Source organism: Bos taurus, chromosome 15 (assembly GCF_002263795.3).
Source record: "Bos taurus isolate L1 Dominette 01449 registration number 42190680 breed Hereford chromosome 15, ARS-UCD2.0, whole genome shotgun sequence".
In the NCBI taxonomy this organism is placed as follows: Eukaryota; Metazoa; Chordata; class Mammalia; order Artiodactyla; family Bovidae; genus Bos; species Bos taurus.
Window position 1 is genome coordinate 47,741,493 of NC_037342.1, and position 24,902 is coordinate 47,766,394.

Genomic DNA, 24,902 nt, shown 5'->3' on the forward strand with positions numbered 1-24,902 from the left:
GCATAAAGCCATCAACTTTGATAAGCTCCAGGAAATAACTCAAGGGAAATATGAAAACCCAGCACAATTTCTAGCCAGGTTAACGGAAGCACTACAAAAATACACAAAATTAGACCCCACTTCAGCAGAAGGCACCATTGTCCTTAACACCCATTTTATCTCCCAGTCGTCACCAGATATCTGAAAGAAACTAAAAAAAGGCAGAAGAAGGTCCTCAAACCCCTCAACAAGACCTTTTAAATTTAGCCTTTAAAATTTTCAATAACCGGGAAGAACAGGCAAAGCTAGAGAAGGCCCAACAAGATCAGGCCAAATACCACCTTTTAGCCACTGCCTCCATCAACCAAAAAGAAAGGAAGCCATCTGGGCCCTGCTTCAAATGTGGCAAAGAAGGCCACTGGGCCTGCTCATGCCTAAAGCCAAGGCCCCCTCCAGGTCTCTGTCCCAGCTGTGGCATAAAGGGACATTGGAAGGTCGACTGCCTAAAGCCCCCTCCAGGGATCCAGACATCCCCTCCTGGTGCCAAGCAGGAGTCCTCTCACCCAGCTCTGCCCAGTCTTCTTGGGCTTGCTGCTGAAGACTGGGTCCCAGGCCCCGATTCTCATCACCTCTACATAGCCCAGGTAACTCTCAGAGAGGCAGGTAAGCCGGTCTCCTCTCTCATTGACACGGGGGCCACTTACTCTGCTCTGCCTGTCTACTCTGGAAAAACCAAGGTTTCTCAGGTCTCTGTAATGGGGGTTGACGATTTAATATCTACACCATGAATAACCAAGCCTCTACCTTGCACACATCAAGATACCCCATTTCCCCATTCTTTTCTCATACTCCCAAAATGCCCCACTCCTATTCTTGGGAGAGACCTTCTCTCAAAATTCAAAGCCTCTATTACTATCCCAAGCCCACCCTCTGATCTAGCCTGGTTACTGCTCCTTAACATCCACCACTTTTGATGTTTGTCTACAACAGACTCCTTTCTGTTTTTCCAGACAAAACTCTATAAACAGTTCTTTATCCCCAACTAGGAACTATACCGCCACACCTCTGTAATCACACTTCACATCTCTCCTTCCCTTCAGGCCGATCTATCATATCTCAGGAACTGCAGGACACTCTCTTACTTTCTCAGGGAGACTCCCTTCTGCATATGGTATAAATACTCCTCTTGTAGGGGCTACTCTGGGGAGTTCACTGTCAGTTTCAGAGACCACTAACAAGTTCCCAGAAAGACTCCTATTTGCTATCGATTTCAGCTGTTGTCTTCTTACTCCTGGAGTATTTTTATTATGTAGAACCACTATTTATTTATGTCTTCTCACTAACTGGACAGGAACATGCACCGTGGTATATCTGGCCCCAGATACGTCTATTGCTCCTAACAATCAGACCCTTCCTATCCCACTAACTAATAACCCACCAACTCATAACTGACCCACACCGGCAATTCAATTCATTCCTCTATTAATCAGTTTAGGAATAGCCACTGGGATGGGGAAAGGGACCACAGAACTCACAACCTCTTTAAATTACTATCAAAGCCTTTCTAAAAACCTCACAGCCTAAAAGAAATAGCTAACAGCCTTATCACTATCCAAAATCAGCTAGATTCCCTGGCATCCATGGTCCTTCAAAACAGAAGAGGATTAGATCTCCTCAAAGCAGAAAAAGGAGGCCTATTCGAAGGTTAGGAAGGGCGGTGGTGAGGAGATACCTCTCGTCCAAGGTAAGGAGCAATGGCTGCGCTTTGCTGGAGCAGCTGTGAAGAGATACCCCATGCCCAAGGTAAGAGAAACCCAAGTAAGATGGCAGGGGTTGCAAGAGGGCATCATAGGGCAAACACACTGAAACCATACTCACAGAAAACTAGTCAATCTAATCACACTGGGACCACAGCCTTGTCTAACTCAATGAAACTAAGCCATGCCCGTGGGACAACCCAAGATGGGCGGGTCATGGCGGAGAGATCTGACAGAATGTGGTCCACTGGAGAAGGGAATGGCAAACCACTTCAGTATTCTTGCCTTGAGAACCCCATGAACAGTATGAAAAGGCAAAATGATAGGATACTGAAAGAGAAACTCGCCAGGTCGGTAGGCGCCCAATATGCTACTGGAGATCAGTGGAGAAATAACTCCAGAAAGAATGAAGGGATGGAGCAAAAGCAAAAAGAATACCCAGCTTTGGATGTGACTGGTGATAGAAGAAGGTCTGATGCTGTAAAGAGCAACATTGCATAGGAACCTGGAATGTCAGGTCCATGAATCAAGGCAAATTGGAAGTGGTCAAACAAGAGATGGCAAGAGTGAATGTCGACATTCTAGGAATCAGCGAACTGAAATGGACTGGAATGGGTGAATTTAACTCAGATGACCATTATATCTACTACTGTGGGCAGGAATCCCTCAGAAGAAATGGAGTGGCCATCATGGTCAACAAAAGAGTCCAAAATGCAGTACTTGGATGCAGTCTCAAAAACGACAGAATGATTTCTGTTCATCTCCAAGGCAAACCATTCAATATCACAGTAATCCAAGTCTATGCCCCAACCAGTAACGCTGTAGAAGCTGAAGTTGAACGGTTCTATGAAGACCTACAAGACCTTTCAGAACTAACACACAAAAAAGATGTCCTTTTCATTATAGGGGACTGGAATGCAAAAGTAGGAAGTCAAGAAACACCTGGAGTAACAGGCAAATTTGGCCTTGGAATATGGAATGAAGCAGGGCAAAGACTAATAGAGTTTTGCCAAGAAAATGCACTGGTCATAACAAACACTATCCTCCAACAACACAAGAGAAGACTCTATACATGGACATCACCAGATGGTCAACACCGAAATCAGACTGATTATATTCTTTGCAGCCAAAGATGGAGAAGCTCTATACAGTCAGCAAAAACAAGACCAGGAGCTGACTGTGGCTCAGATCATGGACTCCTTACTGCCAAATTCAGATTTAAATTGAAGAAAGTAGGAAAAACCACTAGACGATTCAGGTATGACCTAAATCAAATCCCTTATGATTATACAGTGGAAGTGAGAAATAGATTTAAGGGCCTAGATCTGATAGATAGAGTGCCTGATGAACTATGGAATGAGGTTCGTGACATTGTACAGGAGACAGGGATCAAGACCATCCCCATGGAAAAGAAATGCAAAAAAGCAAAATGGCTGTCTGGGGAGGCCTTACAAATAGCTGTGAAAAGAAGAGAAGCGAAAAGCAAAGGAGAAAAGGAAAGATATAAACATCTGAATGCAGAGTTCCAAAGAATAGCAAGAAGAGATAAGAAAGCCTTCTTCAGTGATCAATGCAAAGAAATAGAGGAAAACAACAGATTGGGAAGGACTAGAGATCTCTTCAAGAAAATCAGAGATACCAAAGGAACATTTCATGCACAGATGGGCTTGATAAAGGACAGAAATGCTATGGACCTAATAGAAGCAGAAGATATTAAGAAGAGATGGCAAAAATACACAGAAGAACTGTACAAAAAAGATCTTCACGACCCAGATAATCACGATGGTGTGATCACTGACCTAGAGCCAGAAATCCTGGAATGTGAAGTCAAGTGGGCCTTAGAAAGCATCACTATGAACAAAGCTAGTGGAGGTGATGGAATTCCAGTTGAGCTACTCTAAATCCTGAAAGATGATGCTGTGAAAGTGCTGCACTCAATATGCCAGCAAGTTTGGAAAACTCAGCAGTGGCCACAGGACTGGAAAAGATCAGTTTTCATTCCAATCCCAAAGAAAGGCAATGCCAAAGAATGCTCAAACTACCCCACAATTGCACTCATCTCACAAGCTAGTAAAGTAATGCTCAAAATTCTCCAAGCCAGGCTTCAGCAATATGTGAACCGTGAACTTCCTGATGTTCAAGCTGGATTTAGAAAAGGCAGAGGAACCAGAGATCAAATTGCCAACATCTGCTGGATCATAGAAAAAGCAAGAGAGTTCCAGAAAAATATGTGCTTCTGCATTATTGACTATGCCAAAACCTTTGACTGTCTGGAACACAATAAACTGTGGAAAATTCTGAAAGAGATGGGAATACCAGACCACCTGACCTGCCCCTTGAGAAATTTGTATGCAGGTCAGGAAGCAACAGTTAGAACTGGACATGGAACAACAGACTAGTTCCAAATAGGAAAAGGAGTTCATCAAGGCTGTATATTGTCACCCTGTTTATTTAACTTATATGCAGAGTACATCATGAGAAATTCTGGACTGGAAGAAACACAAGCTGGAATCAAGATAGCCGGGAGAAATATCAAGAACCTCGGATATGCAGATGACACCACCCTTATGGCAGTAAGTGAAGAGGAACTCAAAAGCCTCTTGATGAAAGTGAAAGTGGAGAATGAAAAAGTTGGCTTAAAGCTCAACATTCAGAAAATGGCATCCGGTCCCATCACTTCATAGGAAATAGATGGGGAAACAGTGGAAACAGTGTCAGACTTTATTTTTCTGGGCTCCAAAATCACTGCAGATGGTGACTGCAGCCATGAAATTCAAAGACGTTTACTCCTTGGAAGGAAAGTTATGACCAACCTAGATACCATATTCAAAAGCAGAGACATCACTTTGCCAACAAAGGTTCATCTAGTCAAGGCTATGGTTTTTCCTGTGGTCATATATGGATGTGAGAGTTGGACTGTGAAGAAGGCTGAGCGCCGAAGAATTGATGCTTTTGAACTGTGGTGTTGGAGAAGACTCTTGAGAGTCTCTTGGACTGCAAGGAGATCCACCCAGTCCATTCTGAAGATCAGCCCTGGGATTTCTTTGGAAGGAATGATGCTAAAGCTGAAACTCCAGTACTTTGGCCACCTCATGCGAAGAGTTGATTCATTGGAAAAGACTCTGATGCTGGGAGGGATTAGGGGCAGGAGGAGAAGGGGACAACAGAGGATGAGATGGCTGGATGGCATCACTGACTCGATGGACGTGAGTCTCAGTTAACTCCGGGCGTTGGTGATGGACAGGGAGGCCTGGCGTGCTGCGATTCATGGGGTCGCAAAGAGTCGGACACGACTGAGCGACTGATCTGATCTGATGCCTATTTTTGGAGGAAGTGTGTTGTTTCTATGCCAGTAAATCAGGCGTTGTAAAGGAAGCAGCAAGAAATCTAACAAACAAGGCCTCGAGAATATGCCAATACCTCAGTAATTCATGGGAAAACTGGTTAAGCAATTGGAATTGGATGCCCTGGGTCCTACCTTTTCTTGGCTCTCTCTTTCTACTTACCCCTATTCTAACTTTCAGCCCATGTTCATTGCGTCTTTTTTCAAAATTTCTTCAGGACCGCTTACAAGCCTTCGCCAACCGAACTATCCACGAGCTACTTCTAACTCACTCAGATTATCAAAAATTTTGACTCCACACAAATCCCCATGACCTGCATTTCAGCCTTTTCTTATTTTACGCGCCCCCGCCCCCCACCCCCGTTTCCTGCCCCTGTCCCGCAGGAAGCAGTTACAGAAGATTGACCTTTAGCCCTTATCCTAAATCAAAAAGGCAGGAGTGATAGGGCCCACATGGGGTCTCATTGATAAGATGGCTCGTTATGTCGACCTCGCAAACAAAGAATAAACCACAGTGATCTGTAAGACTGACCAAATTGCCCAAACAGCATCCTGTTATCTCACTGGCACCTATCTTCTCAAAGCTGCGAGACCACCAGATTCCAGATCTCCACTACGTGATCATCCCTTCAGAGAATTTTTCACTGATGGGGTATAAGAAGGACTCAGTCAGAAAGGGAGAACACTGGTTCTCCTTAAGAGCCAGTCACCTTCTCTTTTCCTTCTAATAAATTTCCTTTTCTTGCCTGACTGCCCAGCTTGCTCTCTTTTTCTCTTCACTAGCCTTACAATTAACATTTACATGAATTTCTTTGAAGAAAACTTAACTAACCAATTTTAATATCTTCCCTGTTTTGTTCCAAAGGTTTACTCAGATACTTACCTTAATCTAGTTTATCTATATGGTCAAACTCTAACGACTGTTTCCTATACTTTAGGGTTTTTTTAGACCAGAAACAGTTAGAAGTCAAAGACCCAAAGTGACAAATCTTTCATTAGATTCCTCTCCAACAAGAAATGTATAGGTTAGAGGGGGAAACAGCTTGAAGGAGAATTTATTATTCTCTGGTTCTTCAATAACCTGTAATGTAATTGCTAGCAATGTAGTTGGCTCTGGACACAGATTTTGGGTGGTGGGAAAAGGAGCTTGGATCATTCAGGTTTCCCATTGGCCCATGTTTTCTATACCTCACCACTGTGATTTCTTTACTGGCTTCTTCTTACCATAAATCTAATATTTCAGAGGAGGTTCCCAGGACATTGATCTCACCTACCCCTACATTTTCACAATTTTTCGAGGTTCAGATTTCCTCCTATATTTTCCAAGTGTATTTTTGATAATATCACCAAACAACCTCAGAAACACATGATACCTATATAGCCACCATTTTCAAATTATAGATTGAAACAAGACTTTACAATCCAAGTCTGCTATATATCAGTCTCCCCAGAAATACATAAGTAGGAGTTTGAGTTTTTGAAGAAAGGGAGTTCTTAGATGTTAAAGAGATGAGATCCTGATAAAGAGCCAGCGTCTACATCCTCCACCAGCAGAAAGAGTTCTTTCTTCACATTCCAGAGGCACATATACCTCATACAAATATCACACACAGACTCTTCTGGAGGGAATCCTTTAGTTCTCTAGGGTCCAGGAAGAAGGGTCAGATTAGACATTCAAAGGGACTGGAGAGTAAAAGGAGAAATATGGAATTTGTGGGAGGCAAGAGAGAGGAAGAAGGATTAGAGAGAAGAGAGGTCCTTGGACAATGAAATTCATCACCTTTGGTCCTCACAATAAATTTTACCCTCCTCCCTTGCAGGCCACATTAACACACTCACACATGCTGAGCTTTCTAGTCCCTTCCAAAAGTCAACAAGATTTTCAGATCAAAAATAGTCTATATTCGAAGTCACATTTGCATAGCTCTGCATTAACCACCATATACAAAGTTATCTCTTTCTCCTTTCATGAGAATAAAAACTGAGACAACCACTCTGAAAATAATCTGTTTATGACTCAAAATATATATGACCCTAAAAATCAATCAACTCATGTTATTTACTCAAGAAAAATGATTTGTTCATAATTCTAAAGGACAGGACATAGGGATCCTATCAAGCCTTGCATGAATAACCAGTGCCAGGGACATTCCCTCTTCCCTTCACACCAGGGGAGGAGAGCGGTCTCGTCTTCATTCCAGGATGGCCATGTTTATGAGCCCTCTAGAAAGGGGGATGTGAGCCAGGAGAAACAAAGTTTGCCTTCAACATTGTTGAGAAATTCCACAAAATACTCCTGACTATTCCTGCAGTGCCCTAAACAATAACTTTTTGATATTGGGCATAGAGAGAAAAGGATTTTTTAAGAAATAAGACTACTGCAAAATTAGGATAGGATGTTAAATCAACTTTTAATTAGTATATTCAGTTAAAGAGGCTATTGTGATTATAAAGTAGGGCCTGGCAGCTATGAAATTGATAAGAAAAGATCTTTCACAATTATAATTATTTTATAATACACTAAAAGATTTTTATTGAGGTATAATTGATATGTAATTTTGAGCATTACTTTACTAGCGTGTGAGATGAGTGCAATTGTGTGGTAGTTTGAGCATTCTTTGGCATTGCCTTTCTTTGGGATTGGAATGAAAACTGACCTTTTCCAGTCCTGTGGCCACTGCTGAGTTTTCCAAACTTGCTGGCATATTGAGTGCAGCACTTTCACAGCATCATCTTTCAGGATTTGAAATAGCTCAACTGAAATTCCATCACCTCCACTAGCATTGTTCATAGTGATTCTTTCTAAGGCCCACTTGACTTCACATTCCAGGATGTCTGGCTCTAGGTGAGTGATCACACCATCGTGATTATATGCGTAGTGAAGATCCAGTAAAGTAATGTAAAGTAATGCTCAAATTCTCCAAGCCAGGCTTCAGCAATATGTGAACCATGAACTTGCTGATGTTCAAGCTCGTTTTAGAAAAGGCAGAGGAACCAGAGATCAAATTGCCAACATCCGCTGGATCATGGAAAAAGCAAGAGAGTTCCAGAAAAACATCTATTTCTGCTTTATTGACTATGCCAAAGCCTTTGACTTGTGGATCACAATAAACTGTGGAAAATTCTGAAAGAGATGGAAATACCAGACCACCTGATCTGCCTCTTGAGAAATTTGTATGCAGGTCAGGAAGCAACACTTAGAACTGGACATGGAACAACAGACTGGTTCCAAATAGGAAAAGGAGTATGTCAAGGCTGTATATTGTCGCCCTGCTTATTTAACTTATATGCAGAGTACATCATGAGAAACGCTGGGCTGGAAGAAGCACAAGCTGGAATCAAGATTGCCGGGAGAAATATCAAGAACCTCAGATATGCAGATGACACCACCCTTATGGCAGAAAGTGAAGAGGAACTCAAAAGCCTCTTGATGAAAGTGAAAGTGGAGAGTGAAAAAGTTGGCTTAAACTCAACATTCAGAAAACGAAGATCATGGCATCTGGTGCCATCATTTCATGGGAAATAGATGGGGAAACAGTGGAAACAGTGTCAGACTTTATTTTTGGGGGCTCCAAAATCACTGCAGATGGTGACTGCAGCCATGAAATTCAAAGACGTTTACTCCTTGGAAGGAAAGTTATGACCAACCTACATAGCATATTCAAAAGCAGAGGCATCACTTTGCCAACAAAGGTTCGTCTAGTCAAAGCTATGGTTTTTCCTATGGTCATATATGGATGTGAGAGTAACTGTGAAGAAGGCTGAGCGCCGAAGAATTGATGCTTTTGAACTGTGGTGTTGGCGAAGACTCATGAGGGTCCCTTGGACTGCAAGAAGATCCAACCAGTCCATTCTGAAGGAAATCAGCCCTGGGATTTCTTTGGAAGGAATGATGCTAAAGCTGAAACTCCAGTACTTTGGCCACCTCATGCGAAGAGTTGACTCATTGGAAAAGACTCTGATGCTGGGAGGGATTGGGGGCAGGAGGAGAAGGGGACGACAGAGGATGAGATGGCTGGATGGCATCACTGACTCGATGGACGTGAGTCTGGGTGAACTCCAGGAGTTTGTGATGGACAGGGAGGCCTGGCGTGCTGCGATTCATTGGGTCGCAGAGTCGGACATGACTGAGCGAATGAACTGAACTTAACTGATATGTAATATGATATTAGTTTCAGGTGTAAAACCTAGTGATTCAGTATATTTGTAGAAATACTCCTTTTAAAGTTTTTCTAAGTAATGTTATGTAATATATTCTTATAGCTTATTTATTTTATGCATAGAAGTTTGTTTCTCTTATACTCATACGTATCTTGTTTCTCCTCACTTAATTTTCCCCAGTTGCAAGCACTAATTTGTTTCCTATATCTGTGAATCTGTTTCTGTTTTGTTTCATAACTTTGTTTTATTTTTTTAGATTCCACATGTAAGTATCAATCTAGGGTACTTGATTTCTTCTGTCTGACTTACTTCATTAAGCATAATGAATTTTAGATCCATACATTCGTTGCAAGTGAAAGAATTTCTTTCTTTTTTGGGGAGCTAATATTCCATTTTGTGTACTTACCACAACTTTTTTACCCATTCATCTATATGGACACAGATTGCTTCCGTATCTTCTTTATGTAGATAATGCTGCCATGAATGTTGGGGCGCAGGTATCTTTTCAAATTTTTGTTTCTGTTTTGCTTTCTTCAGATATACATCTAAGAGTGAAACTGCTAAATCATATGCTATTTGTACTTCCAGTTTTTAGAGAAATTTCCATATTGTTTTCATAGGAACTGCACCAATCTAAAAATCTCACCCACACTATGCTAGAACTCCCTTTTCTCCGTAAACTCACCAATATTTGTTATTTGTGGTCTTTTTGATGATAAGAATTTTGAAAGGTGTGAGATGTTATCTCATGGCAGGTGTGATTTGCTTTTCTCTGATGATTAGCAATGCTGAACATTTTTTCATGTGCCTGTCGAACATTGTGTATTCTTTGGCAGAAGATATATTTTCAGGGCTTCTTCTCATTTTTAAATTGTTTTTTGTTTGTTTGTTTGTTTGTTTTTATATTGAGTTGTATGAACTGTTTCTAAATTTTGGACATTAATCCTTTATTGCTCATATCATTTGCAAAAATTTTCCCCCTGTCAGTTGGTTGCCTTTTTGCTTTGTGGATAGCTTCCTTTGCTGTGCAAAGCTTTTAAGTTTCATTAGGTCTCTTTGGTTTGGTTTTGCTTTAAGTTTTTTTGCCTTAGGAGATAGATCCAAAAATACATTGCTGTGCTTTCTGTCAAAGAGTGAACTGGTATGTTTTCTTCTAGGAGTTATATGGTTTTAGGACCACCTGACCTGCCTCTTGAGAAACCTATATGCAGGTCAGGAAGCAACAGTTAGAACTGGACATGGAACAAAAGACTGGTTTTAAATAGGAAAAGGAGTACATCAAGGCTGTATATTGTCACCCTGCTTATTTAACTTCTATGCAGAGTACATCATGAGAAACGCTGGGCTGGAAGAAGCACAAGCTGGAATCAAGATTGCTGGGAGAAATATCAATAACCTCAGATATGCAGATGACACCACCCTTATGGCAGAAAATGAAGAGGAACTAAAAGGCCTCTTGATGAAAGTGAAAGAGGAGAGTGAAAATGTTGGCTTAAAGCTCAACATTCAGAAAACGAAGATCATGGCATCTGGTCCCATCACTTCATGCGAAATAGATGGGGAAAGAGTGGAAACAGTGTCAGACTTTATTTTCTGGGGCTCCAAAATCACTGCAAATGGTGACTGCAGCCAGGAAATTAAAAGATGTTTACTCCTTGGAAGGAAAGTTATGACCAACCTAGATGGCATATTCAAAAGCAGAGACATTACTTTGCCAACAAAGGTCCGTCCAGTCAAGGCTATGGTTTTCCCAGTGGTCATGTATGGATGTGAGAGTTGGACTATAAAGAAAGCTGAGCACCGAAGAATTGATGCTTTTGAACTGTGGTGTTGGAGAAGACTCTTGAGGGTCCCTTGGACTGCAAGGAGATCCAACCTGTCCATGCTAAAGGAGATCAGTCCTTGATGTTCATTTGAAGGATTGATGTTGAAGCTGAAACTGCAATACTTTGGCCACCTGATGTGAAGAGTTGACTCATTTGAAAAGACCCTGATGCTGGGAGGGATTGGGGGCAGGAGGAGAAGGGGACGACAGAGGATGAGATGGTTGGATGGCATCACCAACTCAATGAACACGAGTTTGAATGAACTCCGGGAGTTGGTGATGGACAGGGAGGCCTGGCATGCTGTGATTCATGGGGCCGCAAAGAGTCGGATATGACTAAGTGACTGGACTGAACTGAACTGAACTGAGGACATACATTTAGGTCTTTAATCTGTTCTGAGTTTACTTATGTATATGGTGTGTAGCTGTCCAGTTTTCGCAGCACCAATATTTGAAGAGATTCCGAAAACCTTATTAGTCCCTTTACTGAGAAGAGACCCTATAATTGAGAGCAATGTATAGATTTCACATTATTTTCAGCAGAAAGCTTTACGTCTCGGACCAGGAACCCCCCTTAGAAAGTGAAAGTCTTTCAGTGTGCAGATATTTTCTATTCTACTTTATATAAAAATTTAAGTTTTCATACTCTCATAACTAGGTACTTCATCCTGAACTGGAGGATCAGCTATTCCAGTAAATAAAAAGATGTCAGTTTCCCTAGAGAGTCATGTGTCAATAAACCAAGAGTATGATTTTTACTAGTGAGTCAGAGTCTCAGTCATCATAGCAATGGGGTGACAGGAAGACAGAGGTCAAAGGAAAAAGTTAGAAGATCAGTTTCCTTCAGTTTCCATAAATAAGTCCCAAGACATGGATGTATGTGTGCACATACATGCAGAAACTGGAAAATCCTCCTTGGAAATCCTTGACTCACCAAAGGGCTTCAAAAGGTAAAGAAGTAGAGAATTCGTTGGAATAAGCAGGGATAAAGCAGATACTTCTTCACCAAAAATCCACATTTTATTTTAAAACTCTGACTCTGTTGAAAGAGGTAGGCATAAAAATTCCAAAAGACAAGGGGATCCCACCAAGCCCTGGATGGATATCCATTGAAGGAATAATCCTTCCTATCTCAATGAAAGAAGACAACAGACTTTTCTTTCTGACAGCTTTCACCTTATTGCAATAGTAAGTCTGATCAGAGCAGACAATACTTAGCCACAAAACCGGTGACAAATCCCACAATTACACTTCTGAGTCTTAACATATCACTGGGAATGATAAACTTTAAAAATTGGCAAAGTGACAAATCAAAATTCAATTTCAATGAGACAGATTTACTGAAGAAAAGTTTTTAACAATAAGAAAAGGTGGGACTTCCCTGGCAGTCCAATGATTAAGACTTGGCATTTCCACTGTAGGGGGAGTGCCAGTTTGATTCCTGCTTGGGAAACAAGATGCCATGTGTCTCTTGGTGTTGCCAAAAAAAAAGAAAGAAAGAAAAAATGCTATTTATACAGAGAAAGATTTATTTAAAAATTAGGTAAGATTGAAAGAAAAGTATAATGTCTTAATCAGTGCATTCTGTTTCTTAAAACATAGAAATGGAAATAATTTTGAAAGTAAACATATATTCTTATGATTTCAGTCACAGTGAAAGGGAACCAAAGAAAGAACAGACACCCTATGGGACTACTCCCTTATGTGCTAGAAATTACAGGTATTGTTTCAAACATTGTATTGTTTAACTTTCACAATACTAATCAGGTAAATTTTGTATAATTTTTTTCCCTTACAAATGAGATTCTGAGTATCACAGAATCTAGTTTACTTGCTAAGAGCCAGTGTGTAGAAACACAAAAACTATAATAAAATTCTAACAATCTTTGACAGGGAGAGCTGGTTGGAGTAGTCTGGACAGAGGCATAAAGGTGTCTAGGATATGGAAAAAGAGAGGTCAATAAAAAATAAAACGAAACAGTATGCCCTGAAAGCACAAACCTGTTTAATAGGACACTGATAAAGGTTTTATTTTTCATTAATTAATAGATCAAATATTTAAGCAGAGACACTTAGATGCTTTACATTTAGTAACATTTATCTTCTCACAATGATCTTATGTATGGTGCAATTTTTATATCAAGATTACTTTAAGAAAATAAGCACAGTGTTTAGGGATGTTATTCAAGATTATACTGCTAATGTGTAAAGAGACAGGTCTTGAACTCAAATACTCTGGATACAAAACTTCCTCTCTTAGTACATATCATTTATGATATTTTCTCCTTAATTCCTTGATGAATAAGGGACATCAAGGATAAGCAGAGACACTGTTCAGCACTCATTCTTTAGAGAATGACTCCTAAACTAGGTGTTTGACAGTGTGCAAAAGTTGTTGAAAAGCTTTCCTTCTTCTTAGCAGTCAGTGGCAGAGGAAATGAGATTGTAAAAATTTGGCAGAGACATCCCTTCAATACTATTCTTTCTTTATGAGGCATCAGTCATTTTTCCTTAGGATAAGAGAATGGTAAATTAAAATTTTCTCATAATGCAAAAATGATATTGGGAAAATATAACAAAAACAAGTCTTACACCCTATTGATGAATTGTTGTTGTTATTTAGTCTCTAACTCATGTCTGACTCTTTGTGACCCTATGAACTGTAGCCCACCAGTCTCCTCTGTCCATGGGATTTCCCAGACAAGAATACTGGAGTAGGTAGCCCTTTCATTCTCCAGGGGATCTACTCGACCCAGAGATTGAACCCACCTGCATTGAAGGTCTCCTGCGTTGGTAGGCAGATTCTTTACCAATGAGTCACCAAGGAAGCCTTTGATGAATTAAGGACATTTAAATTGAACAAGACGGAGGGGTGGGGCAACAGTAGATAAGCGAAGGTGTCTTAGATGCACATATGTCAAGAGACACTACAAAGAAGTGAGTGTGAATCTAAGAAAGTTCAAGAATTTGGCCATCACAGTTACAGGAGCATTACATTTCCCAGGATTGAAATGTGGAAACATTTTCCGAGAAAAGGAACATGAAGAGAGTTTATAGATGAGAATTCCTTGGTTTGTGACATTGACAAATAAGACATCAGTATTACAGTCTAGGAAAACCACAATACAATGGGGAGGAATACTCAGGGAGAGGGTTAAGATCAAGGGACCTGAGGAAGAAGACTCATCAAAAGCATCATATTCAAACTGAACATATTTTTTAACCCTCTAATCCAGTAGCTATATTTAGGTTGGTATCTCCAGTAAATATATTGACCATTTCCCTTGTTTTCAAATAGAAACTTCATCGTATATTCATTCTGTTTTCCACCATATATTCCCAGGACCCAGGCAGGTTTTTCTGACACATCTGCCTCCCAGTGATATTTCTGTGATGTGATAACTGGGGATCCCAGGACACCATGATCTTCAAAATCATCATTCTTATATATATTGTTTGGTTCCAAATCTCTCACATATCTCATTGCTTCTGGTCCTCAGAAATGGCAAGGTCCTAGCAAGAAGATTCAGGAACATGTGAACTGTGGGAAAATTACAGAGTTGGATTAGGGCTATGATGTAGGTTTATTTGTAACACTGTAAAAGGGATCTTTAAAATAACTTGAATGAAAAGGTAGTGTGTATGTGTGTGTATTGGGAGTGGAAACGGACATCTTAAAATATGAGACGTAATAGAAAATGAAAAAGTCTAAAAGATGATGCAAATAGGGTGGCTTGATAACATTGTGATGTTTCCTTACCCCAGTAGCATTGCACGTCTGTCAGCCCTGAAATAATAATAATAAACCTTAATGTTACATATAAACAAGGGAGTCAGCTCTGAAATCTATTTTTTTTCAGATTAGGGGAAGGGTTGTGGTGAGGTACTGAACTGATGAAAGAGAAATGAACAAACACTTGGTCACTTCCCATAAATATGACCACATTGTCAGCACAGAGTATCTGGGCTTTGCTGTCTCTATCCACATCTAGAAATTGGAGGCCCCTCCCCATTTGGAGGCTCCTCCCCATTTTACCCCCATCACAAGAATTCCACAGACACCCACTTCAGTAGCACTCCTCACCATTATACACTCACTGTATGTCTGTCAGATCAAGAGCTGAACACATTCTCCTTTATCCCTTGGGGAGTGTTCTGGGCTTCTTCAGGGTTAAGGTTTCACTCCTAGGGAAGGAAAAGATTCACCCCCACATGACTGATTTCTTGTTCCTCTAAAACCACTGACTTTCACTTCACTGATGCACTTGAACTATCTTGGGAAAGGAGAGACTGGACACCTGACTTTGGCGCCAGAAGGAATATGCTAATGTCCACCTTCCTAGTTACCCTCCATGTGACCTGGGACTGTACTGACCTATCGGAAGGACAGTTTCTTCCTTCTTTAGTGAGATCATTAACTTTTCCCTCTCTAGCTCCTAGAAAGCATATGAAATTATTTGAAATAATATTTTGGTACCATAAAAAATTAATTTGTGGAAAAATCCCTGCATAGATACGTGTTCCAGGGAGGTGTCAGAAAGTTAGGTAGCAGGACCTGGCTCCCAGATGTTTGAGACATACCAGGTATGAGAACACTCTCTAGAGAGTCCCCAGATCTTCAAAGTCTGCTCCCCAATACGCAGGCTCTCAGAATACCCCAAGATCTCAGGTTCTCAGGGAATAATGACAAACCCTTGAGAAACAGGACATTAGGAATACTAAAGCAACAGTGGTTTAAATTTTATGTGTTTGTAAAAATCTTGATGCTACCATGTACATGTGCAAATTTAAACACAAGGATGCTAACTTTCCATTCTTCCTTGTAGAGTATATGAGCAAGATGGGTCAATTGTTTGTAGCACAGCCATAATAGTCTTTGATATTCAAGTCTGTTTTGGGAAATCTAATCAGAAAGATATAGAAGGGCCAAGTCTCTTCTATACTCAAGGCAAAATTCAAATATAAAGGAGTTCTCTCCAATTTGGGTGCTTGGCTGATAAAGAAGACATGACTCTCCCAAGGTAATTCAAGCACCTACTAAATATGAAAGCTGAGTTGCATAAGGACACCAAGTGTGAATTAAATATTTGAGGTCACAGGAGTCTGTCATTGCAACGTCTTATTCCTATTATGGCTACTGACTAAACTCTGTGACTTTCAATGACTGCAATTATCTACAGTAGAAGTTGATCCATTCTTAATCATTAGGAAAAATTTAGCCTTGATTTGTGAACAGAAATTGAAGGCAAATCTATATACCACTTTTTCTGCCTTGAGCATTGTTTCCCTCTAATTGGCCACCAGATAAATCTAGTCAGTGATTTTAATTATTTTTATTCCATAAATGGACTATCTCTGGTCTCCCACACGTACCTTTTCATGATGTTGTTCACACCCTAGTGAGGAAAAAAACATGAGTCAAGGAGTAATAGGTCCTCCCACTTACAAATCTTCATTACATCCCCACCAGCCCCTGATTGTGTGAATAGGATGGTCTCAATGTGAGAGCAAAAGTAAAGACAAGAGCGAGGCCAATCATTTTAGAAGACTCTTGTGACGCTGTCACATTTTCAACAAAGGTAAAATAGCTTTGACACTTGTAATAGAAGGAATTTAGTATGTGCTGATGAGAGAACATAAAAAACCAACATATTCACTTTCCTGCAAAGGCATAAAATGGCCCATGTGGCTATTTGAATATTTAATGGTTCTTTAATTTATTCAACAAAAGTATCAAGTGTTATACTATTATTTGCCAAGCTTGAAGTCAGGCTTTGGAGAATCAAAGAGGAATACATAATCCTAATATTCCTCACGCTATTAACATGGCTTTTATGAGGCTGGAAATAAACAAATGTATTAATGTATGTGTTTTTCATGTCTCTCTAGCATCATTTTACACACTATCAGTGATCTCTTTCACTCCCTTAAGTTCAGCATACACACGGGCAGTTGATTTCCAAATCTTTACTTTTACTCAGTTTTGTCTTTTCAGTTCAGTTCAGTTCAGTCACTCAGTTGTATCCTACTCTTCCTGACCCCATGAATTGCAGCACGCCAGGCCTCCCTGTCCATCACCAACTCCTGAAGTTCACTCAGACTCACGTCCATCGAGTCAGTGATGCCATCCAGCCATCTCATCCTCTGTCGTCCCCTTCTCCTCCTACCCCCAATCCCTCCCAGCATCAGAGTCTTTGCCAATGAGCCAACTCTTCACATGAGGTGGCCAAAGTACTGGAGTTTTAGCTTCAACATCAGTCCTTACATTGAAACACCCAGGACTGATCTCCTTCAGAATGGAGTGGTTGGATCTCCTTGCAGACCCTCTAGGGACCCTCAAGAGTCTTCTCCAACACCACAGTTCAAAAGCATCAATTCTTTGGCACTCAGCTTTCTTCACAGTCCAACTCTCACATCCATACATGACCACAGGAAAAACCGTAGCCTTGACTAGACGGAACTTTGTTGACAAAGTAATGTCTTTGGTTTTGAATATGCTATCTAGGTTGGTCATAACTTTCCTTCCAAGGAGTAAGTGTCTTTTAATTTCCTGGCTGCAATCACCATCTGCAGTGATTTTGGAACCCCCCCAAAAAAAGTCTGACACTGTTTCCACTGTTTCCCCACCTATTTCCCATGAAGTGATGGGACCGGATGCCATGATCTTAGTTTTCTGAAAGTTGAGCTTTAAGCCAATGTTTTCACTCTCCACTTTCACCTTCATCAAGAGGCTTTTTAGTTCCTCTTCACTTTCTGCCATAAGGGTGGTGTCATCTGCATATCTGAGGTTCTTGATATTTCTCCCAGAAATCTTTGTCTCTTAAATGCTTATTAATCTATTCAGTAAAAAATGAGTCACAAGAATCAGTAATTTATGATGTCTAATACGTAACTTACTATTCAGCAATCAAACTGTCTCCTCTCTTGTATCTCATTTTCATAATGTTACCAATAAGCACTCAATCACTTTCTGAAAACTAGAATATTTATCTGCACTTTAGTTTGTACTGAGTCAGTTTTGTTCAAGTCCTTAACAGTTTGTAGCCATCTAACCCTCTTAATCATCAGAGATGTTGTTTTCTTTGAACAGATATATATCAGTATATTTGGTGTCTTTAATATTAGACTTATTTCCATGTTACCAAAAACTAGTACAACAGCTGGATCCACACCCAAAAAACAAAAACAAAGTCTCTCTGCTCTTTTCTTGTATATGACAAAAATCAAATAAAACTGCAATAAATAGAAAATTTTGTGGATATAGTTACAACTTTAATCAGTGCTTAATTTTGAAGCTCCAGCCTTGTCATCAGAATCTGGTCTGTGTCTTTCTCCAATTCTATTTACTCCACCTATATTGACTTTTGGAGAAGGAAATGACAGCCCACTCCAGTATTCTTGCCTGGAGAATTCCATGGACAGAGGAGCCTGGTGGGGAATAGTCCATGAGGTTGCAAAGAGTCAGACACAACTGAGCAACTATCATTTATATTGACTTTATTCTCAATTTTGAAGAAAACAAAAATCTCCTGACATAAACTCCAGAAGAAAAGAGAATTTTTCTTCCCATTTTTTGGAAAAGTTCAAATGCTTGCAGGCATTAGCCTGTAGGATTGGGTGGAATATTAAAAGCATCATTGTATTGTTGCTGGAAGGAAATGAAGCAGTGGTACAGGAAGTTTCTATTTTTACTGAAATGAAATTGGTGTTAGTCAGGAATAGACCATGATGGGATAGGAAACATTCTAATCATTAGAGAAATTATTAGGAAAAAATGAAAACAATGTACATAGTTAGAAAATAACAAAACAATATTTTATACCAGAGATATTTAACACAAAAGAAGCTAGTTGAAGTGAAAGAGAAGAATGAAAACTAGCCATATGGAATGCAAATAAAAAATGATAAATTTAAATATAACCAAGTAAATGACTGCATTATTAAATGGAATTGTATTAATACCCTCATTAAAAGGAAGATTTTTGACCTGATAAAAAGCCACTATTGCTATCTACAAGACATACATTTTACATTCAATGATACAAGAAGGGTGAAGTTAAAAACATAGAAAGTTATATATCATACGAACAGTAAAGCTCAAGTGTTCATATCACAGACGCTGGGGTTTCTTGCCCAGTGTTACCTGCAGCATTTCCATTGTTGATCCTTTCAAACGATGTTCCACATCTGAGATGGGATTTCTCACCAGCTGGGTCTGCTGGATCAGCACATGCTCAGAGTCTGCCAGGTAGTAGACCAACTTCCTCCTTACCCTTCAGTTTTTGCAGTTCCTTCACCTCCTCATATTTAAGGTTCTTTCTCAGTTTTTGAAACACTGCCTTGACATTTTGTCTCTCACGTTGTATTTGATCCTTCAGGAGTATGAGAAAGAGAGAAGAAGACAGAGAGAGAGAAAGGAGGGAAGCAATGATTAGGGAAGCTCACATGCTATTTCTTTTTTCTCTACATCACAATTCAAAATAATAGTTTCAAGTCTGCATTGTTGAAGACAACTCATAGTCAAATGGGACCCCTGGCCGTGAATCAGTCTTCACACAGATGTCCAGGATGCTTGTGCCTTCCTGTATTACACTTGACTCTCTCTCACCACCTTCTGCTAAGGTTGAATGCTGAGGACAGGTGTAAGTTGCTCAGTTATGTCTGACAGAACTATGAAAGTGAAAGTGACAGTCACTCAGTTGTGTCCAACTCTTTGCAACCCCATGGACTATACAGTCCATGGAATTCTCCAGGCCAGAATACTGGAGTGGGTAGCCTATCCCTTCTCCAGGGGATCTTCCCAACCAAGGAATCAAACCGGGGTCTCCTGCATTGAAGGCAGACTCTTTAACAGCTGAGCTACCAGGGAAGCCAGGACAGAGCCACGAGCCATTGCCAAATGTCTCAATCAGAAGAGTCTGTTGGGGGCCAGAGTGAGGTACTCCGCCCCTGACAAAGGTCATGAGGAAGGAGGCTCGACATACGCAAAGGCGGGATCGAGCCTCAGGAGTCCCCCTGGAAATCCTCGAGCGTCTACCCCCATAACCAGAGTCTGCCTACTTTACTACTTTGTGCTCTTACCTACACCTCTGACTTTACGGGGGGCTGTCCCCCACGACCTCTTTCGGAGAAAGAGTTAACCTAGAGCTCCAGTTAATAATAATTCCTGGGCGTGATAAGAGTGTTTTAACCTACAAACTCCTCTGAAGGTTCTCTAGCCTGCCTGACAGGCTTGTCCGGCCACATGTGATTGCTCACAGCCTCCCAACCGTGAGAGGCATGAGATGCTTTAAACCTTCTAAAAACAGGTTCCTTAGAAAAGTTAGAAAACTATTAGTATAAGTATAATGGGCTGATTAGAAGTTGTATTGGTGAAGGGTTTTTCATTTTTTGAGCCAATGTTTGTTGCTAAGTCTCCACATCTCCTGCCCTTACACACATTAATGAATATATAGAAGAAATAAGTATTAACCTTTGATATTAATCATGTTAGACCTTAGGCTAAGTAAATTCTTTCCTTAACTAAAACCCACTACACCCTCACCCTATAGGAATGTAACTTTATTTGGGTGGCGTCTGTTTTAAGAATAATCACCCCTGGAGAAATAAGTGTCCTGGTTGACTGACCACTGTCACAAGGAGAGGGTCATAAATTGTCAGCAGGCCCCCCTGGCCAGAAGATGATGTAACACCCCTAAGACCTCTGTATACATTTGTATGAAGCACCTGACTTTGATAAAAGTCAGGATTGCTGACCCCGCGTGACTTTTGCATAACATCTCAGTGTATAAAAGTAGACCATGGAAAATAAAGAATTGGGATCAGTTTCTCGAAATACTGGTCTCCCCATGTCGCGCTCTCTCTCACTCTGGTTGAGTCTCCATCTGGAGTGCGGACCCCGCCATGCTTACTAATTATGCCTGGGCTTCTAAGATCCGACCGGGGAGGCCTCAGTGTCTCCTCTCCTTCGGGAGAACGGAAGGACGCCTGCGGCCTACGTAGGTGGTGCAAACTTCTTGTCTTGAAGTTTTATTGGTCTCCCGCGTAAACCAAGCTACTCAGCCTCTTTTCTCCACTGAATTTTCCTACTGAGCTATCCTCATCCTATTACTCTTTATATCTTTGATAAAATATTTAAATAAATAGGTCGCCGATGCCGTCCCCGCTTCGAATACCCTGGATCAGCCGGGGCAGGACCCCGGCAAGAGTCAAGGACAAAAACACATGACAGGAATGGAATCTGAAGTTCCCTTGTTATCCTCATGAGAGATGCCCTCTGTATAAATACCTCCCTTCCAGTATCTATGTTCATCTGTGATATGTTCCCTTTTTAGCACCACCCCTATCAGGTATACGGAGAAGGCAATGGCACCCTACTCCAGTACTCTTGCCTGGAAATCCCATGTACGGAGGAGGCTGGTAGGCTGCAGTCCATGGGGTCTCACAGAGTTGGACACGACTGAAGTGACTTAGCAGCAGCAGCAGCAGCATCAGGGGTAGGATCAAGGAAAGGACTAATCAAATGACAACTGTCAGGGAACAAAGAGGAAGGCCGCTACTTGTGACCACCCAAGATCCTGTCCGAGATATCTATCTAAATCCCTCAGGAAATCCCTTCTCCTACCTTCCAGGCAGGAATATCTGCTCTGACTTTAACTTCCAATTCCTCAGCTTCCAGCTGCTTCTCCCTCAGCTTCTCTAGAGCTTCTTGGAGTTTCTTCTGTGAGAAAAGAACCACACAGAGTCAAGTTATGGGCTTTCTCAGCATCACTATAGAGGATAAATGAGAGAGAAATGAGGCTGATTTCCAAAGAGAATCCACTTTACAAAAATTGTAGAGAACAGCTATTAGAATCTATGACCTGGGAGAAAACCTGAGGTGGGGAATGTATTCTTAAGACTCAAGAGATAGGAGTCAGCATTCTCTTTCCAAAGAAGACTGGTTCTCTTCGTTCTAGAGAAACCTGATCCTGCAGCAGGGAAACAACACACCTCAATCCACCCAGTGTCCTCATTACCCTCCTGACCAAAGTCATCATGAGAGCTTCTTTGGGCATCAGATCTCCACCTACTTCTGACTAAAAGTCTGTGTGTAGGATCATTACTTTGTAATTGGGGGAATTCACAGAAACATCCCACAGACATCAGAAGGTGGGCATAGGATGAAAAGAGATCACAGGCCTCAAGTCCATGGTGAACCAGGTAAACAAAGTCCAATGCAAAGTGGTGATTTCCCCTCAAGTAACACTTTATGATCTGTCTTTCCTCCATTCTGCTCTCTTACCTGATAGTCCTAGGCAACATCTTCCATGAGGAATGTGTGGTTACCATGGTGCTCCTGGAACTGCTCACAAAGCCAGCAAATGACTTCCCTGTCCTCCTCACGGAAGAGCATGAGTTTCTCTCCATGGCAAAGACAGAGATTTCTCTCTTGCTCCACCTCTGGGCTCAACTTGACCTCTCTGAGCCTCTGTACTATGTTGGCCACATGCCTATTAGGCCTTAGGTTTCCAGGCTCATAACTAATTCTGCACACAGGGCACCTTCTGTCCTCGTCTTGGTCATTCATGGACACCAGGTTGTTTGCAGTGATGCAGGCTTGGCAGAAGCTGTGGCCACAGTCAAGGCTCAGGGGTTCTGTCAGAAGCTGCAGGCAAATGGGGCAGGTCACCTCCCCCTGTAGGTTCACCACAATTCCTGAAGCCATGAGAGTTGCTCAATTGCTCCAACTTGTCCTGACTTCTGAGGATTCTCTTTCTCAAAGATCCCTGAGTGTTGGAAGGTTTAAAAGGGGACCGAGTTAGAAAGATAGAAATGCAAGATATTAGTTGTGAATAAATCAAGTACAGTCCAAGACCAGATTATTGAGGAACAAAAGTGAACCATGAAGATACAAGATAAGAAGCTTGGTGACCTGGCAAAAGGACATTTCATAATACTTTGAAATTTTTTATTTATTTTTTTAATTGAAAGGGAATTTGTTGTATGACTCAGGGAACTCAAACCAGGACTCTATACCAACCAGAGGGGTGGGATGGGGAGGGAGGCGGGAGGGAGGTTCAAGAGGGAATGGACATATGTATATCTCTAGCTGATTTAAGTTGATATTTGCTAGAAACCAAAGATCCATCTAGTCAAGGCTATCATTTTTTCAGTGGTCCTATATGGATGTGAGAGTTGGACTGTGAAGAAAGTTGAGTGCCGAAGAATTGATGCTCTTTTTTTTTTTTTCTTTTCTTTTATTTTTAAACTTTACAAATTATATTAGTTTTGCCAAATATCAAAATTAATCCGCCACAGGTATACATGTGTTCCCCATCCTGAACCCTCCTCCCTCCTCCCTCCCCATACCATCCCTCTGGGTCATCCCAGTGCACTAGCCCCAAGCATCCAGTATCGTGCATTGAATCTGAACTGGCAACTCATTCCATACATGATATTAATCCTGTTTCAATGCCATTCTCCCAAATCTTCCCACCCTCTCCCTCTGCAACAGAGTCCATAAGACTGTTCTATACATCAGTGTCTTTTTTGCTGTCTTGTACACAGGGTTATTGTTAGCATCTTTCTAAATTCCATATATATGCGTTAGTATACTGTATTGGTGTTTTTCTTTCTGGCTTACTTCACTCTGTATAATAGGCTCCAGTTTCATCCACCTCATTAGAACTGATTCCAATGTATTCTTTTTAATGGCTGAGTAATACTCCATTGTGTATATGTACCACAGCTTTCTTATCCATTCATCTGCTGATGGATGATGCTTTTGAACCGTGGTGTTGGGGAAGACTCTTGAGAGTCCCTTGGACTGCAAGAAGATCCAACCAGTCCATTCTGAAGGAGATCAGCCCCAGGATTTCTTTGGAAGGAATGATGCTAAAGCTGAAACTCCAGTATTTTGGCCATCTCATGTGAAGAGTTGACTCATTGGAAAAGACTGTGATGCTGGGAGGGATTGGGGGCAGGAGGAGAACGGGACGACAGAGGATGAGATGGCTGGATGGCATCACTGACTCGATGGATATGAGTCTGAGTGAACTCCTGGAGTTGGTGATGGACAGGGAGGCCTGGCGTGCTGCGATTCATGGGATAGCAAAGTCAGACACGACTGAGCAACTGAACTGAACTGAATAAAATTCTGTAAAGACATTTCATAGTAATTTTAAATACTTTACTCTTGATTCATGTCACATGACAAATTCCATCCTTACCTTTGGAATTATTTTTATTATGTAATTTTACTAAACAAAAGGATGACCTGACACTTTTTCCACTAAGATCCTTATGTGACCCACCATCTTTCCATGCTCCAAATATCCTCAGTATCAAAATATCAGTATGACTGTCTCTTGTACTTCAGTAAACTCTCCTTAAGTGTTCTCTTATCACATAGACCTGCTCTGAAGACTTAACACAATGTACTCATTGTCTTCATTTGTTGGATGTTTACAATGATTTCCCTTATTGTCATGACATAATTTTACTATATGACAAGGATTCCTAGGTGGCTTAGTGGTAAAGAATCTGTCTGCCAATACAGGCGATGCAGGTGACTCGGGTTCAGTCCCTGGGTCAGGAAGATCCTCTGGAGGAGCAAATGGCAACCCACTCCAGTAATCTTGCTAGGAAAATCCCATGGACAGAAGAGTCTGGCAGGCTTCAGTCTACGAGGTTGCAAAGAGTCAATCACAACTGAGTACACACATACAGTATTTGACTATGTGTGTCTGTACATGGTGAAAGCAAACCCATTATCAGATATGTAAAGAGAGATGATGACTCACAAAGATCACGTATCTTCAATACACAGAGTGGAACTAAGCCTAATGTATTAGCG

The 24,902-nt window shown here is 41.0% G+C and overlaps 2 pseudogenes; both read right to left on the reverse strand.

The window, feature by feature from the left end:
* Positions 1-13,992: 13,992 nt before the first annotated feature.
* LOC132342134 (E3 ubiquitin-protein ligase TRIM22-like) lies at positions 13,993-14,669 on the reverse strand (annotated as a pseudogene).
* A 309-nt stretch (positions 14,670-14,978) lies between these two features.
* LOC788107 (tripartite motif-containing protein 5-like) lies at positions 14,979-22,772 on the reverse strand (annotated as a pseudogene).
* Positions 22,773-24,902: the final 2,130 nt, after the last annotated feature.